The following is a 16,724-nucleotide window of genomic DNA, read 5'->3' on the forward strand; positions in this document are numbered from 1 at the left end:
TGATACCCTGTGAGCACGCTACAAACTGAGTACTTTGATTACCATGGATAAAATGTTGTGCGTGTTCTCCCATTTATATTTGTTCTACTCTGAATCCAGCCACATTACTACCCCTCCCTTCTGACATTGATGAAGTTGACAAACATGATTGTGTCTTCCGAACGGAAGACGAGACAAAAGGACAGGTGGACTTGACTGACGTTCCCTTATCTGACCCACAAGGGGAAGTATATGTCAATGGCTCTTGTTTCAAATTATCAGATGGCACTACAAATGCTGCATATGCTATTACCATTCTGCGTACAGTGGTACCTTATCAGTCGGCTCAAGCTGCTGAGCTTGATGCCCTTATTCGAGCTTGTGAATTAAGTGAGGGACTGGTTGTCAATATTTATACTGACAGCAAGTATGCCTTTGGGGTTGCACATAGTTTTGAGTGCCTCTGGGCTGAGAGAGGGTTCGTTACTTCTCATGGCACCAAAATCCAGCATGGGTACCTTATATTGAGGCTTTTGTCTGCTTTGACACTCCCTAAGAAATTGGCCATAGTGAAGTGTAACGCCCACTGGAAGGTCACCGACGATGTAGTAAGGGGAAATGCTTTTGCGGATCAGACAGCTAAGGAAACGGCTTGAACAAAGATGAAAATAATATTTGTAGCAGGCACGGCTAGGTAGGTGCCTGTATTTGTAATGTTTGAGGATACACTTGAGAATGTAAAAGTGATACAAAGCAAAGCCAGAGCATAAGAGTTATCAGTGTGGAAGGAAAGTACAGCACAATTGCATGATGAGGGATGTTGGTCAGGAAAGCAAGGATGGATGTTGCCCAATGCATATGTTCTTTCTGAAGTTACGATGGCCATTGGACCAGCCCATATAAGCGCTAAGGGTTTTTGCAAGTTGTTAGACACTGTATGGAAGAATGACAATATCGCTAAGGCAGCTGCACATTTAGTGAAGTACTGTATGGTGTGCATGATGCACACTCCTGGAAAAGGTACCCAGACACCGCCTAATAATTTGGCACCCCCCTACTTTTCCACTTGAGGTCCTTAAAATGGATTACATTGAGTTAGAGAGACAATTAACAATTTGAAGTATGTTTTGATGGTTGTCTGTGCATTTAGTAAGTGGGTTGAGGCTTATCCCACTAAAGACAATACATCCTTTACGACTGCAAAGGTACTCCTGAAGGAGTTCTTTCCTTGTTTCGGCTTGATCCGTTTGATCTGGAAGGATAACGGAAGTCATTTTCATGCAAAAGGGATTAAATTGATTTGTGATGGTTTACACATAAAGCAAAAGTTCCATGCTGCTAATCATCCACAGTCAGCAGGTTTGGTTGAGAAGTACAATGGTACTCTCAAGCTCAAACTGGCAAAAATTCAGGAGACCACGGGTTTAAAGTGGACAGATGCTTTACCGTTAGCTCTTTTATCAACCAGAACAACAGCACATTCTAGGAGAGGATTGTCACCGTATGAGGTCCTGTTTGGATGCACGGCAAATGTCTGGGGCGCCCCACGACCTCGGCAGTTTACTAATATTGAGTACCCATTATTGATTGACTATCTTGACCAGTTAACTGAAAGTTTACGTTCTATTCACCAACAGGTCTGGGATTCCCTGCCTCCTACGACAGAGGGACCCGGCCATGAAATTCAGCCTGGCGACTTCATCTTAATCAGAAATTTTCCTGCAGAAGAAATGCTTAGAGCCGCGTTGGAGGAGGCGTAGCAGGTCTTGCAAGCAACTCATTCTGCAGTGAAAGTCGCTGTCAATGAGAATTGGATTCATGTGACTCATTGTCACAGGATTCCTTTGCACCTGCCCTATGACCAGTGGGTGAAGAATGGAATAGGGGACTTCGATTGCGAGGCGGTACCCCAATTTGTTCCCTTCAGTGACGCTAAGCTGACCTGGATGCAAACGGAAAATGAAACTGATAATGTGCTGAATGCAGCAGTTACCCAGAAATACAAGCTATCCAGGAGCCTCTATTTGTTGACCCTTCTGTGCATGGAGCCACTACGTACAATTTGTGCCCTTGGCTGAGGGATGATGCACCAAAAGAAAAGAAAGATTAGCCAGGGATGGACTATGTAAATCAGGGTGTACTTTGCTATAGTACCAACGGAGTTTAGGGTGATGAGAATTCTGCGCACTGTTTGAACATTGGAGAGGATTGATCGAAGTATCCCTTGGGGGATATATTATCCTGGTCAACATGGGAACACAAGCTTAGGACAGAGCAAGCTCCATCGCCGGTGCTCAAGATTGCCAGGGTATTGATGAACTATAGGAGCCTGTACCAGTGAGGCTCTGACGGACACTGGGAACTTGTGTATTTATTTGCACTTTGCTCTCCTCTTATTTTTTCCATCATTCATCATGCATCCGTTTGGCAGAATGTTTGCTGAGGAAGAGCAGCCAGTGATTCCCCCAGCTTACACACATGTATTTTGGTTCACAAAGAAAAAGGTTATATGTGCTGTTCTTGTGATTTTGTTGCTATTGATCTTGGGAGGGTTGTCATGGGTTTTGGAACGTGATCAGGATGCACCAACATGCACCAAGGGTAAGGATATTTCTCAGGTTCAGCAGAAAAGAATGACACAGAGTAATATATTTTTAGACACACACAAGTGATTCTTTGGAGATGGTACTGCTTGTTGCCCCACTGAATCTGTCACTAGTCTATGGACAGCATATCCATTGTCAATTGTGAATTATGTCTATACTCGGCCCCCTGATTTCAAGTGCAAGGAGTATTTGGGTTTGGCTATCCAGGTCCTTGGCTATATTATAAAAAGCCACAAGGCATGGGTTACACAGGGTGTGATAACAACACCTATTGCGATAACTTCTATATGGAAAAACAGAATGTAACTCTGGTGGGTTACCACTATTAGGAGTTGACAGTTCCCCAAGAAGCTAGTTATTACATGTTAAATTATATAATATGCATGCTGTCCATTTGTCAGTTATACTGATCTCATATTGTATGTCAATTGTTCAGGGATAGTATTGCATAAGGGCATATACTCTTTGGTGGATCCAAAGGACCCCAGTACCTTTGGGAGGAATGCCAGGTATTCTGCAGTGGATAATGATAGACCAATGTATGCACACCCCAGATTTTTCCATTTGTCTAATGGAACTCACTTGAATGTCCATAATGGTACACATGATGTGGCACTTGGGATGGTACTGCCTTAGGGTGTGCCTTGTAAACATGTGAAGCCTAAAGTAAGATGGGTTCAAAGAACATTGACCAGGGGGTTCTGTGAAGGACTGACAGATCTCAAAGTCAATAATTATAGTAATAGTATTATGTTGGGTACATTGTTTCCTCCATAATTACATTTGGTGGTACTGCTATGGCCAGGGGTGAAAAAGCTAGATAATATTTTGGATGTAAGCTGCAAATATTGTCTAACTCCACAGTAGCAGCTTTGCGTGACATCACCACTCAATTGGAAAGTATGCCAATATATTCTGAGCAGACTAGATATGCAGTCAATTTAATTCTAGCTAAGAGTAGTGGTCTGTGCACGGTAGTAGGAAACCAGTGTGAAGTCGGGATCACAAATATGGAAAAGAATATTACTCAACATATTTTAGACATCCTAGAAAATGGCAAAGGAATGGAAAGTGGGAACTGGAGTTGGTCTCTTTTTGGCAGCTGGGGTTGGATCCTTGAATAGGTGATTTATTTCATTGTGATCTTGATCTCTTGCTCTGTCCTTGTTCAATGCCTTCCCTTCTGTTGTTCTTATTGCACCACCATTCTCACTCCTAAGAGGAAAATATTGATTCATGACACCAATGCTACAATTATGATCCAGAAAGAAATTGATGACCTCATGCATATAGATGACTTTGTTCCTCCTTACGGTCTCCATTCCTGATCCTGAAAGTATGGAGTGTTCCCAAATGGTCACCTATAATCCTATTGATTTATATGTTCTTTGCTATTGTTAGAAAATGATTAGCTCATGCTAAAAGGAGGGTCTGTTAGAGTAGAAAAATTCATGTTTGCGCATTGTTCTATGAATGTTAACATTTGCGAAATCGAAAGTTATACTCTGCTATATCCGAAAAAAGGCCTCTGTAAGGTTATGTTTCTCCAAGGCTATATTTAGCTTCACTAATGAATACATTGTTCTTATTAGCTCATACCGTTCCCTCTAGATAGATTCCTTCTCCCATTTGTCTAGTTGCGGGCACGGGCAGAAATACCTTGAATAGTACATAGTACATAGTGTGTGCCCGGCCTCAGAATCAAAATCTACATTTTGTACTTCACTGTTTGGCAGCATCTGCTTGGAAAATTGCATTGTGGGCGTGCCTTCGTTGGTCCCAAAATGTACACAATGTATCCTTATGCTTGCTGATGTTAGTCCCTCTGCAGCACTCCTAAGCGACTGGGCAGACTGGGTTCCACTATGAGTGTTGCTGAGTAAACAACTATTGGTTTGTATTCTCTACTCTCTGACGACTCTTCATTTGGTATGGAAGGCAGAGAGGTGGTCGTGAGTGACCCGGGTGACCCTAATCGGGCCACTTCCTTCAATACTATGTTAATTAGGATTCTATGTCAGGACTGGGGGCTCAGATTGTGCTTAACTCTTCCTTTATTTTTACCACTCACCAGCCTTAACAATGAGTCAAAATATAAAGACTACAAATCCCATGAGTCTTTGCATTTGAACCAGTAACAACTATAGAGAAAGTCCCATATAAACAGTAGCAAGGAACATCACTTCCTCTTTCTTCACTGCTCAGCAGACAGTTATGTGCTTTTCTTTACTGCTGTGTATTCTGGCATTTTTGTGCATGTTTGTCTCCTTTTGCCTACCTTGTTGTAGTTGTGTTATTTCTAGCGTGCGTGCTGCCTTGATCTTGGGATGCCGTCTGGTGTCCTCATCATCTTGTGTTCTCTGCTGGGGTCCTGCTTGTTACTTCCCCGAACTAGGCGAGTCTGTGTTGCTCCCGCCAGGTGTCCTGATTGTTTTGGTTCCCCTGTAGGGTCTTGCTTGCTTACCTCGCCGGTCTGTCGACTGCGCAGGACTCTGAGTGCGCCCTGGTTTCGCCTGGTGGTTTACTTGGCTTTGGCGTGCTCTGGCAGACTCTGCAGGGGATGGATGGTGCGACACGCTCTACGCCCGCTAGAGGGCAGAGTGCTCACGGGTGCTTCCGGACTATGAGGGAATTCCTCACATCCTGCTTCTGAGGCACAGTGTGCTCTGAACATGATAAAGAGCGAGGCACACTCATGCGCATTTCAGATCATCAGGGATTACCTCTTGCATTCCCCACATTCCTGGTGCATCGGGCTGCACTGACTCTTCCGGCTTACTCAGCAGAGGTCGAACTAACCTATGATATCTTTGGTTGACTCCAGCAGTGGTTTTCTTCCCTCTTTGCCTTTTGTAGGCTATAGTTCACAACTTCCACCGGCCACAAGTCATGGCTTCTCTGCGGAGCGTTCTCTAAACCCCATCCTGACCCAATAAGCCTTGACTAAGTCACATTGTATTTTACATCTCTGGGGCTCATTTCCTTCCCTGACCTTTTATTGATCATGGCAGGGGAATATTACGACTGGGAGCCTGTTGAGGAGGAGTCCTCCTTGCTCCCTATACATGTGAAATTAGTGGACGCAATTGACACATCTCTGGAAAGGACAGTTTCCTCAGCGGTGGAGCCCTTGAGCCCTTGCATCATTGAACTGATGTTTAGGAGGATTGTCGTGCCCTTGTCAGACGGAGACGGGAGGCTACCTCTTTGGGTGCAAGGGACCCCTCCAGAAGCGGAGGCAAGGTCAAAGCATGCACGGGACACTCTAAAGCCCCCTCCATGGATGCCTTCGAACAGCTACACCTGGCCTTCTTAAAGATGCGCCTTGAGACCAACGCCCAAGAGGATTCCCAACCGGGAGAGACCACGGAAGAAGATTCCTGTCCTCAAGACAAGGCAGAAGACAATACCGGGGTGGACATCGATCTAGATGGTAACTCGGACAATGAGCCTGGTCCGAATAGACCCTGGTGACTGGAAGGGGGTGCCAAGAAATCCAGACTGAAGGAACCTCAAGCCACCAGTCCACTGATACCTCAGGAATGTTGAATCCTCAGGAATGTTGAATCCTGAAGATATATATCACCCCCATTCAGCAGACTGGATACCTGCATCTTTGGTGGTGTCGAAGGTGGCCAGCTGCATCAGGAAGCCGATGGACCAGGAGGTCCGCGGCTGTCCGAAGGCGTAATGTCCGCAGGCCACACTGACAAATAAGGTGGCTCACACCCCTTGAAATTGATTCAAGAATGGCGACCTTCATCAAAACAATTTATCAAAGACCCAAAAAAGGGTCTAGACTGCTTTTGGCGGTCTTGCCAGGATAAGGAACTAGATGTCCTGGGCCGCTCACTAAAATTCTTGACATGGCGGAAGATGCCAAGGAGACTAGCCACTTGATAGACCCTACAATACTCGGGTTGGGCCCAAAGGGCTCTGCGTTTCCTCGGAAATGCAAATTGTGCACTCTCAACAGAATGCAGTCACTCCCTCCTCATTAAAATCGAGCCAACACTTGGTGAACTAGCTACCACGGAGGCTGGCCCTGTGGCGAACGGAGGTTTCTTCTGAGAGCCGTTCATAAAAGAACTTTCCCACTTCGACAACACTTTCTCCTCTCTCAACAAGGCTCAGCAATCCATTAAGGAAGTGCTCAGCCAGCTAATTTTGGGAGGGGCCGTAAGAGGTAGGAGGCGCTCCTCTGGCCAAGTCACCAATCCCAACCCCCACAGACTCCAGACTCAGTGCTCCATGCAGTTGCAAGGCCAGAAACGGTTCGGGGGCTTCCATCCCTGGAGGGGCCGCGGCATTGGCCATGGCAGGATAGACAGCTTCCGGGGAGCCAACAATGTACCAGGAGGTGTCACAGGTAAGGCTTATCCCTTCTTTCCTACCAGAGGTGGGGGCATGGTTGCGATGGTTCCTGCACAAGTGCACAGAGATTACACAAGACGCATGGGTCCTACAGATCGTCACTGGGTTTTACATAGAAGTACACGGCACACCTCGCCAACGGTCTCATCCTCGACCTCTGGTATTCTTGCGAGAAGCATCACAGGTGGTCGACAAGGTGACAGAAGTCCTCCAAAAAGGAGCCATTGTTTTTGTCTCCCCTCATCCCAGAGGCTTCTTCAGCAAAGTTTTTCTGGTTGAAAAGAAAGACAAGGGATTCAGGCCAGTGATCAATCTACGAGATTTCAATCGGCGGGTGGCCTACCGCCATTTAAAAATGGAAGGGATCCACCTTCTCAGGGATTTTTTTTACCAGGCGACTGGATGGTCCAGCTCGATCTGAAGCATGCCTACCTGATTGTGCTTATCTTGCCCCCGCAGACGATTCCTTCAGTTTCAATGGAGGAAATGGTTTTACGAGTTCACTTGTCTCCCGTTTGGTCTGCCCTTCACACCTTGGTTCTTTACCAAGCTCCTGAGACCAGTTATGGAATGGCTCCGTGCATGAGGCATACGCCTCGCAGTCTGTCTCAACAACATCCTCCTGAAGCACCACGAGTTGCTCTCCCAACTGCGGATGACTCAATCTCTCCTACAAGACCTCTGGTTTATCTTGAACGATCTGAAGTCAGTATTCACCCCAACGCAATGCTTGACCTTTCTAGGGTTCGAAGTCAACACTATGCAACAATGCCTGCGATTACCCCAGATGAAGATTTGTTTGATTTGCAGGGAACTGCGCCATAAGTCACCTTTTCCCTGTGACATTTGGCTCTGATCGTCGACCTTTGGTCAGCTTCGATCCAATCGATCTTTCCTGGACCCCTTCATTATCGGGCGCTGCAATGCCTGAAAACTCAACAGAAAACTCAACATTTACATCAGGGCCTATCTTATACCCAGCAAGTGGCCCTCTCTCCACAGGCCCACTCGGAGCTGCTATGGTGGTTAAAGCACATGCAAGCGTGGAATGGGAGAGATGTTTTTGGCTCATCTCCGGAGCTGGTGATCGAGTTAGACGCCAGCCACCTCGGATGGGGCGCCCATTGCCGAGATGTCACAATGGGTTGTCAATGGTCCGAACACGAGCAGTCTCTCCATATCATTTGTTTGGAGCTCCTGGCGGGTTCTTTTGCGATCCAGACACAAGCGGCCAACAAGGCATCCTGCGCTATTCTCTTAAAGATGGACAATACCTCTATGGTGAGATACATCAATCGCCTGGGGAGCACGAGGTCCAAGGTTCTGGTGGATCTGACCAAGGACTTTTGGAACTATTGCCTGTCCGTCATGGTGGAATATCTTCCGGGGAGCCTCAATCAAATGGCGGACTGGCACTCCAGGCACCTAGAGGATTACAATGCCTGGAAGTTCGAGCCCAGAATATTTTGTTAACTCATGGAACATTGGGGCCCTTGTCAAGTGGAACTCTTCGCCTCACGCAACTGCCTCGCTTATTCAGTTGGATACCAGATCCACTCACGAAAGCGACAAATGTGTTTCTACAGGACTGGACTCCATTTCGAGGGTATGCCTTTCCCCTTCTCAATGATTCCCAGCTCTAATCAGACGTCAGAAAGCGGAAGTGATCCTGGTGACACCAATTTGGAGAGCGCAAGTCTGGTTTCCAGTTCTACTGGAACTTGCTACAGATTTTCCAATCCAACTATCCCAAACTCTTCTTCTACTGATGAGCTCGAACAGCAAGTTGCATCCTCTAGTTCAGGAGGGGAACCTGAACCTCATGGCATGAATATAACAGGCGTTGTTGGGAAATCCCTGACCTTCCGGTGGGGGCTACCTTCCTTATCAGAAATTCATGGTCGGAATCCACAATCAAACAATACAAATCGGCCTGGCGCAAGTGGTCATGTTGGTGTCTGCAACAGGGTTATGATGCTGTGGGGGCGGGGGTCATTCAAGTGGTGAAATATTTATTTGGTTTGGCCGAGAAGGGATTAGCTTACCATTCAATTAATGCCAGTTCCTCTGCTATTCAGCAGGTCATGCTCCTCTACATGAGATCCCAGTGGGTGAACATCCCCTAGTTTGTAGATTGATGAGAGGTATTCAACTGTCTTTCCCGCAACGTCCAAAGTATACCTCCTTATGGGATGCACATGGTCCCCCAACAATTCCAATCCTGGCAGGATGATCTGTATCTTTCATGGAAACAATTGGCCATGCTTTTGTGCCTGATCTCTTATAAAAGAGTATCAGTGGTACGAGTGCTAGAAGTATCTTCGCGTGTTTTTACGCTGGAAGGCGTGTCCTTTACAATTGGCCAACGGACAAAATCCGATACTAGAGCAGTGCATTATCCGGCCTTCCCAGGTCATTCGAAATTGTGCGTGGTATGCTGATTCATGCATATGAAACAATGACGGAAGAGTATCACCCCCCTGAGATCTCACAACTTTTTCTTTCATTAAAGAAACCTTTCAAATCGGTCTCTTCTGCTACAATTTCACTGTAGGTGTGAAGGGTTTTCCAGGAAGCTGGAATGGATACCTCCACCTTTGGCGCAAAAGCCTTCGCACTGGGGAGTCTTTAGAGGACATCCTCAGAGCAAGAGTTTGGTCTGCTTTGAACTAGCATGATCCGAGCCTCCGTTCCTGACATAGAATGTAAAATTTCCTAGCTATTGTAAAGCTATTGTAAAGGAAAGTTTCAATTCTATTAAGGACATGGAGGCAAGGATTATTCCCCCCTATTTTACCTCGACTGCTTGTACCCTCTCTGAGTCCCTTTACTAGTGACTGTTGGATAAGTATATCTACTTTTTACATGACTGCAGTTGTTTATTGACCAGGATGTTTTGTTCTCTCAGATGTTTGACATGTTACTTGATACCACTATCTCAATGATGTAGATTGGAATCTATTGTATGCTGTGATTGTACATTCTGTTTGTTTGGCTGTGTTTTCTGAAGCGATCTCTTTTCCTATGCTGGGTCGGACCAGAAGCAAGAGTATTAATTGGAAAACAGGAGGAAGTGCTATTCCTTGCTACTGTTTATATGGGACTATCTCTATGGTTGTTACTGGTTCAAATGCAAAGACTCATGGGATTTGTAGTCTTTGTTTTAACTCATTATGAAGGCTGCTGAGTGGTAAAAATCAAGGAAGAGTTAAGCATAATCCTCGCCTCCGCGTTCGTTATAGAATTGAAACTTTCCTTCATCATAGCTAGGAAATTTTACATTCTCTGTGATATTTATATGCAGGAACTTGCTAATAGGAAAGGGGTCTTACAAGAAGAGGCATGGTCCAATTTGAGGGGAGCCGCCGAGACAAGGAATAATTAGTTGTTGATTCCTGAAATTTGATAAGATGGCAGAGCTTAACTCTTTTGTAGCTTGTGATGCTTGGGTTGATCATTTTTCCAAAAAATGAAATGATAACTTAAATGTGGGTAGAGAAATGGGGATTGAAAAAAACTGAAGTAGGCATCCAATCCCATTGAAGATTTCTATTGATGAAGTTATTTGTACCATCAATTCCAGTGCTAGTGGAAGGGGCCCTGGTCCTGATGGGGTCCCGTAGATGTTTACAAGGCATCTCAGGAACTATGGGGTCCTATTTTAGCGAGGGTCTTTAATGAAGCTGCCAAAAGTTAAATTCCTCAGTTTTGGGCTGTCCATTATTATTCCCATTAATAAAAAGTCCCATTAATAAAAAGGGTAACAAACCAGCCCACAAATGCTACCGCCCTATTTTCCTCCTGGATTTTACTGTAAAATCGATTAGCAGGTTTTTGTTATAGAGGCTGGAGGAATGTGCCCAGGAGAATTCAATCCTTTCCCCAGCCCAATATGGGTTCAGGAGGGGCTTAGGAATAATGGAGCAATCCGTCAGTGTACACCTGTTAATAGGGGAAAAACACCAGGGCTAAACTGAGATCATTGTAATCTCTTCTTTGTAGATCTTACCAGTGCATTCGACCTGGTTAATCATTCTGTTCTTTGATCAACCCTGACTAGCGTAGGTGCTCCCCTAGCAATTATTTGTTTCTTCGCTCGCCTTTACGAGAATTTATAGAGCAATGTCCGTTATGGCCCACAGGGTGAATGTTCACCTGATTTTAGTTTTAGGGAAGGGTTTTAGACAGGGATGTGTACTAGCCGCTTTATTGTTTTCCCTTTTTTACCAATGGGTTGGATGAGGTTTTGCAGATGCTTCAGGCATAGGTACCCCTCATTTCTGGGTGCCCTATTCCGGTTTTATTATATGCCGAAAATGCCCAAGTAATATGTAGGACCCCAAATGGATTGCAGAAATTAACGGAAGACTTTGGGGCATTATAGCATCTAAAAATATGCTAACTGATAAATCAAACACTTTCACAATGGTATGCAGAAACCAATCGAATAAATGTAGGCCATCTGCATTGAAGGCTCCTTAATCAATAGAGTGAACATATTCTGCTGTTTGGGGTCCAGTTACAACTAATGGCTTATGGGGACATTGTTAACGCAAAACTTAAAATGAGCAGGAATTGTGAGGGGATTTTTAACTTTTGAACTAAACTGGTTCAGTGCCCCATTAAGGAAATGATTGAGATCTATGAGGCTAAGTATTACCTGCTGCCATATTTGGGGGCCGGACTGTGGGGTTATGCTCCTAGCAAATCACTTCAATTTGAAGAAATACTTTTTTTAAATGGTTGCTTTGTTTGCCTGTCTAAGCCCAGTCCTTGATTGTGCATAAAGAAGTTGGGTAGTTTTATTTTGAAGGACCTCCTTTTAATGAAACGACTATTGCTTTGACTCTCTATCTGGACGATTGAAGAAACCAGCTTTACTAAATCGATTATACTCGACTTTTTAAAATCGGATTCCGGTTCTTGCATTCCATGGATGGCCTATATAGTTTCTGCGTTTAGGTCCATATTTAACTTGGCAGTGGGGTAGGAAACATCCCAGGTACTATAATTAAATAAAAGTCATATTAAGGCCACTTTTTTAGAGCATAGCTCCGAATCTAGACTATGTGTACAGATGAAGAAAGCATCAGTATGTATATGTCCTTGAAGGAAAGGGAAGGGTGTCAGGAGTAGGTCTGGGCAAAATTTCTGTTCCGCTCACGGAAATTGCGATAATTTGACATTTTCGCATTCTGCGGAGAGCGCGAAAATGTCAAAATTTCCGCATTCCGCAGCTTAGCGATAATTTGTTTCTTGCTCGCGCTGTAAAATAAAACATTCTCGCGCACGATCGCCTTACCTGAATCCCCGTGTTCGCCGACAAGTTTTCCCGATCCGGTCGCGTTCTCTACGAGATGTTGGATTGTTGGTAGCCATTTGCGCTGTCTCGCGATTCGCGCCCGCAGTAATGTCATTGGTCGCGCGATCACGTCTTTCTTCTCGAGATCATGCACCGCGAGAAGAGTGAAAACAAGATGGCCGCGTCTGCGAGCAACCGCATGGGTAAGTTGGCGAGCCGCGACCATGCAGAAAATACCCGAACAGGCAGGAAAAAAACTTCCGCATCTTCGCGATATTTCCGCTTGTTTGTGGAGATTTTTAACATTTACACGATAATTTGCGAAAGTCACTTTCGCAAATTCCGCCCACCCCTAGTCAGGAGTATTTGAAGCGTGTTAAAAATAAACAACATCAGTATGTATTAACTAGATTTAGATGTGATATGGTTCATCATTTGGTTGCATTTCTAAGATGAAATCTTATCCCTCTGACAACACTCCTTGTCCTTGTGATGGAATGAGTGAGCAAAGCAGACAGCACTTTATTCTATTCTGTACATTTTATGAAGAGCTGCGATGTCAATATCTGAATCTCCTATTTATTACACAGTATATAAGAAACTACAAAGATGCACTGACTTTTTTGCTTGCACTAATCGATGATTTTGTTTGTTCTAGTATTGCCCTTTTTATTTTGAAAGCTATTTATTTAAGCAAATGTATTGTGTTAGATCTCTTCTAGGACTTATGATTGTATATCTATGTTATGTGATGCATTTTTTAAGGAATCTATTGATAGTATTGCTCTCATTGCTTTTTACCCTGTTTGACAGATGTATGCGCTTTTATGGCATTTTATACTAGCTAAATAAAGGTTTTGAATCGAATTGAATCAAATCGATTGCTGTCTTTTTGCCTAGCTCTGTGCATCATCTGATTATTCTTCTTTTGGTAATAAACATTTTCAGACTGCAAGTTTCTGTCAGTGCAGATGTCTTTCAACATTCTTATGACCGCAGTGAGATAAGAAGTGGAGTTAGCCAACAGATGGTATTAGCTCAGAAAATTAGGGGCACATTTATTTAAAACTCATGCAGCGCAGCAAGTCACCTTGCTGCACATGATAAGGAAAGGTCAGTAATGTATGTGCTTTTTTTCACATACTATGCTGCATTTCTTTTCTTTTCCCTGCGGTGGCACACAATGTGCTGCCTAGAACCAACGCAGGCACCCTTGTACCATGGCGCAAAGGTTTCTGCATTTAAAGTAGGATTGTTTTTGTGCAGGAAGGCACACCTTCATGCACAAAAACAATCTTCTGAGGCAGAAAGAGAAAGTAATGAGGTGATATTACTCCTTGGTATGCCTCACCTAGGAAGGTTAGCATTTTGACGCATTCCCAGGTTTACCAATAATGGTAAATCTGGGATGGCACCAAGTCTGGTGAACACCCACGCTCCACCCTTAGAATGCCTCCCTGGGGTAGAGTAATGCAATGCAGTGAATTGCGTTGTTTTAAGTTACTCTAGATTTATCAAGCTTCGTATGGCCATGCAAGGCCTTATAAAGCTAACTTCATTTGTATCGCTCATGTGCCCCATTGCTTAGCACAAGGGGGATGCAAGTCTCTGATAAATGTGGCAATTTGTGTGTTATGAACAAGGTCCTCACCTCAAGTGCCCACTCCTTCTAAGATTACTAATGCACACAATTTCATAATGACTTCCCTATAGTACCTCTATATTCAGTGATTTCAAATCAAGTCATGGTGACTTCAAAAATCAACCAATGAGATACATAAGCATGTCTTTCTATGTTAATTAGTGCTTTTTGTTCAAGGTCCATGTTCCAAGAGAATCACATGACTCAATCCTGGTTAGCCCTTGTGAGGACTGCTGTACTGTGAATTGCTGGATGAAAGTTCTCCATCTCTGTGTGGTGGTGGATTCTAACAACCACAATCTGTTGAAGTATCAATTCAGAAACTAGCATTGCATGCACAAATAGCTCTGAATTAGAATTTAAAGTGGCCTTTAAGTATTGAATCCAACAGGAAATCAAAGAAGCCGTCCAATACTTTATATTGCATGGATGAGATTAAATCTATCAAGTGGAATGAACTGGCACCAGCAGAATTCAGTGGCAAAGCCACCTTCTTGCAATGAATAAAGGAACTGATGGAGATTTGAGTGATATTCACTTACTTCCTTCCACTACTGATTGTTGGCTTTAGGACATCACTATCTAATCATACATGTATTTAGTCACATATTGCTTTGCACTGTCTGCCTGGTAATGATTTTATTGTTCGAAATTTGCAGTTTTTGGATGATTTATCATGCTACTGCAAGTTTCAATCATATGATCTATTTAGTTTTTTCTGTTTTTGACACATTTGTTTGTGCTTTTATGTTTTCCTTACGGATTGAATAAAGCTAATTGAATTGAAAAGTCACTTATCTTTGAACACATGCATCCATTTATCTATCAGTGACGCATTTCACATTCACCCACCCACAATAAAAATACACACCGAACTCTACAACCATATGCACGTTAAACAATAAAGTACAAAAGTATACTACTGATTGGAAGGGCAGTGACAATAACTTCCACAGGAGCAGCTGCTGCTAACCCACAGTGCCCCCACCCCCCTCACAGACACCCTAAAATAATTCTCCTGAGTAGATGGGAGAGAGCTGGGGGATACCGTCAGTTTGCTCCTCAGGCATACATCCATGACTTCTGCTCAATATGAAGTGATTGCCTTCGTTTGATGAGTTGCCCAGCTAAGAAAGCACACTCACATGACAATTACTAGTCAACCAATATTAATTAGTATCCTTTCTAAGAGGCTCCGCAGTATACCAAATACCAAGCAGAACCTTGGTTTTTTTCTATATGTAAGGAAAGTAACAATAGGGTTCACGTATTTTCTAAATTGAGTTCTGAAATCCCAGTGAAAAGCATATTTCTTTTCTTTCGCTCCTAAACTGCAGAGTCACTCCATGGAACTTTGTTACATATTATATCTTCATTATTACGCTAACCAAAATTAGTTCCTAGATATTTTCAGTCTTTTTATAAACTCTGTCTTTCTTTTACCTTTGTAAGAACTCAGGTTATTGGTTCAGTCAGGATAAACTACAAAGTTACTAAATTATCCTGTGCTTAACCCTCTGGTCGCTTGGCACTAAAGTAGTCAGACTTAACTTAGAAGCAATGTGTAAAGTATTTATGCATCACACAAACAGAAATAAAGTGAACACATAACAAAACAAAAACCCCACACCCATTTAAACAAAATACATTGGAATTATTTGACACCAAATGACTAACATCCAATAAATAGAACTGTAGATATTCAATCTCAAAATTTTAGGTAAGTATATTACCTAAAAGCACAAAGTTGCAATTGTAGTCATGTGGTCATGCTATACTGGAGAAAAATCACAAATGCAGGCTAACCATGATGGAGCGAAGACTGGGTACAGGGACCAGGTAAGCCCCAATTAAAAAGTTACCTTTGTAAATCTTGCCAAAATATAACCATTTGCAGGAGAGCATCACAGATGGTCCTCTCTGTAGTGCGAGGAGCAGGCCAAGCAGTTTGTGCTGTTACTGCTGTAGTGCAAAGAGCTGGTCAGGTGTAACAGATGGTTGTTTTTCAAGCTTCGCATCACTGCAGGCTATCTTTTTTGTAACACAAACTGCATATTTTGCATTCCGGTGATTGCTGGTGGTGGCTGTAACACAGTCAGGTTCACCGGATCCTTGTGTTGGCGATCATCATGGGCTGCAGAGTCTAGGCAGGAACGGGACCATTCATGGTTGCGAAGATTGTTAAACTTCAGAATTTCACCTTTCTTCAGAAGAGGACATAAACTGATGCCAACCAATGATCTAGAACCTGGAGAGGCACTTCTTTGAGATCAGAAACTCAATGCAGCAGAGACCAGGATTGCTCAGGTTGGTCCAGGTGCAATACCTGGCAGCTTCAGTTCACCAGGTCTGCTTGGCAGTTGCTGGGATCCTTTAGAGCTTGTTGTCCCCCTGTGGGCCAAAACATGAGGTCATCTAACTGACCCTTGAAGTCCCTCAGGTTAGCCCAGGATGAAGATAGCAAGTCCAGTCTTCCTTCTCAGAGAGTAAAGTACTCTTCAAGCAGCAGGGCTCTCCTCACGTAGGTGCCAATGCTCCAAGATGTCTGGGGTAAAAAAAGTCTAATGTCAGTTAACGTATGTGTGCTGAAGGCAAGCCATTTGGAGTGTTTGTGGGGCAAGGCATAGATTAGCCCGAAGCCGTCCCGGCAGGATGGCCCATCCTGCCCACACATTAGTTACTTTATGTCTCCCTAACTAGGAGGAATACAAAAATCCAACATTAGAGCCATTCGCAGCCATGTGGTTAGGACAAGAAAATGCTACTTTCTAAAAGTGGCGTTTTCAGAATTGTAACTTAAAATTCAACTTCACCAATTAGG

General features: G+C 43.8%; 1 protein-coding gene across 5 annotated transcripts in view; it reads right to left on the reverse strand.

Annotated features, from left to right (window-relative positions):
* The window catches only part of LOC146853909 (olfactory receptor 8U1-like), a 209,592-nt gene that overhangs the window by 155,238 nt on the left and 37,630 nt on the right, over positions 1-16,724 (reverse strand). For all 5 annotated transcript variants that reach the window (XR_014981154.1, XM_085651840.1, XM_085651841.1 and 2 more), the window contains one exon: positions 15,766-16,448. The gene's annotated coding sequence lies outside the window, so the exon portion shown is untranslated. The remainder of the gene's footprint in view (positions 1-15,765; positions 16,449-16,724) is intronic.

Source organism: Triturus cristatus, chromosome 4_1, assembly GCF_964204655.1.
Source record: "Triturus cristatus chromosome 4_1, aTriCri1.1, whole genome shotgun sequence".
NCBI lineage: Eukaryota > Metazoa > Chordata > Amphibia > Caudata > Salamandridae > Triturus > Triturus cristatus.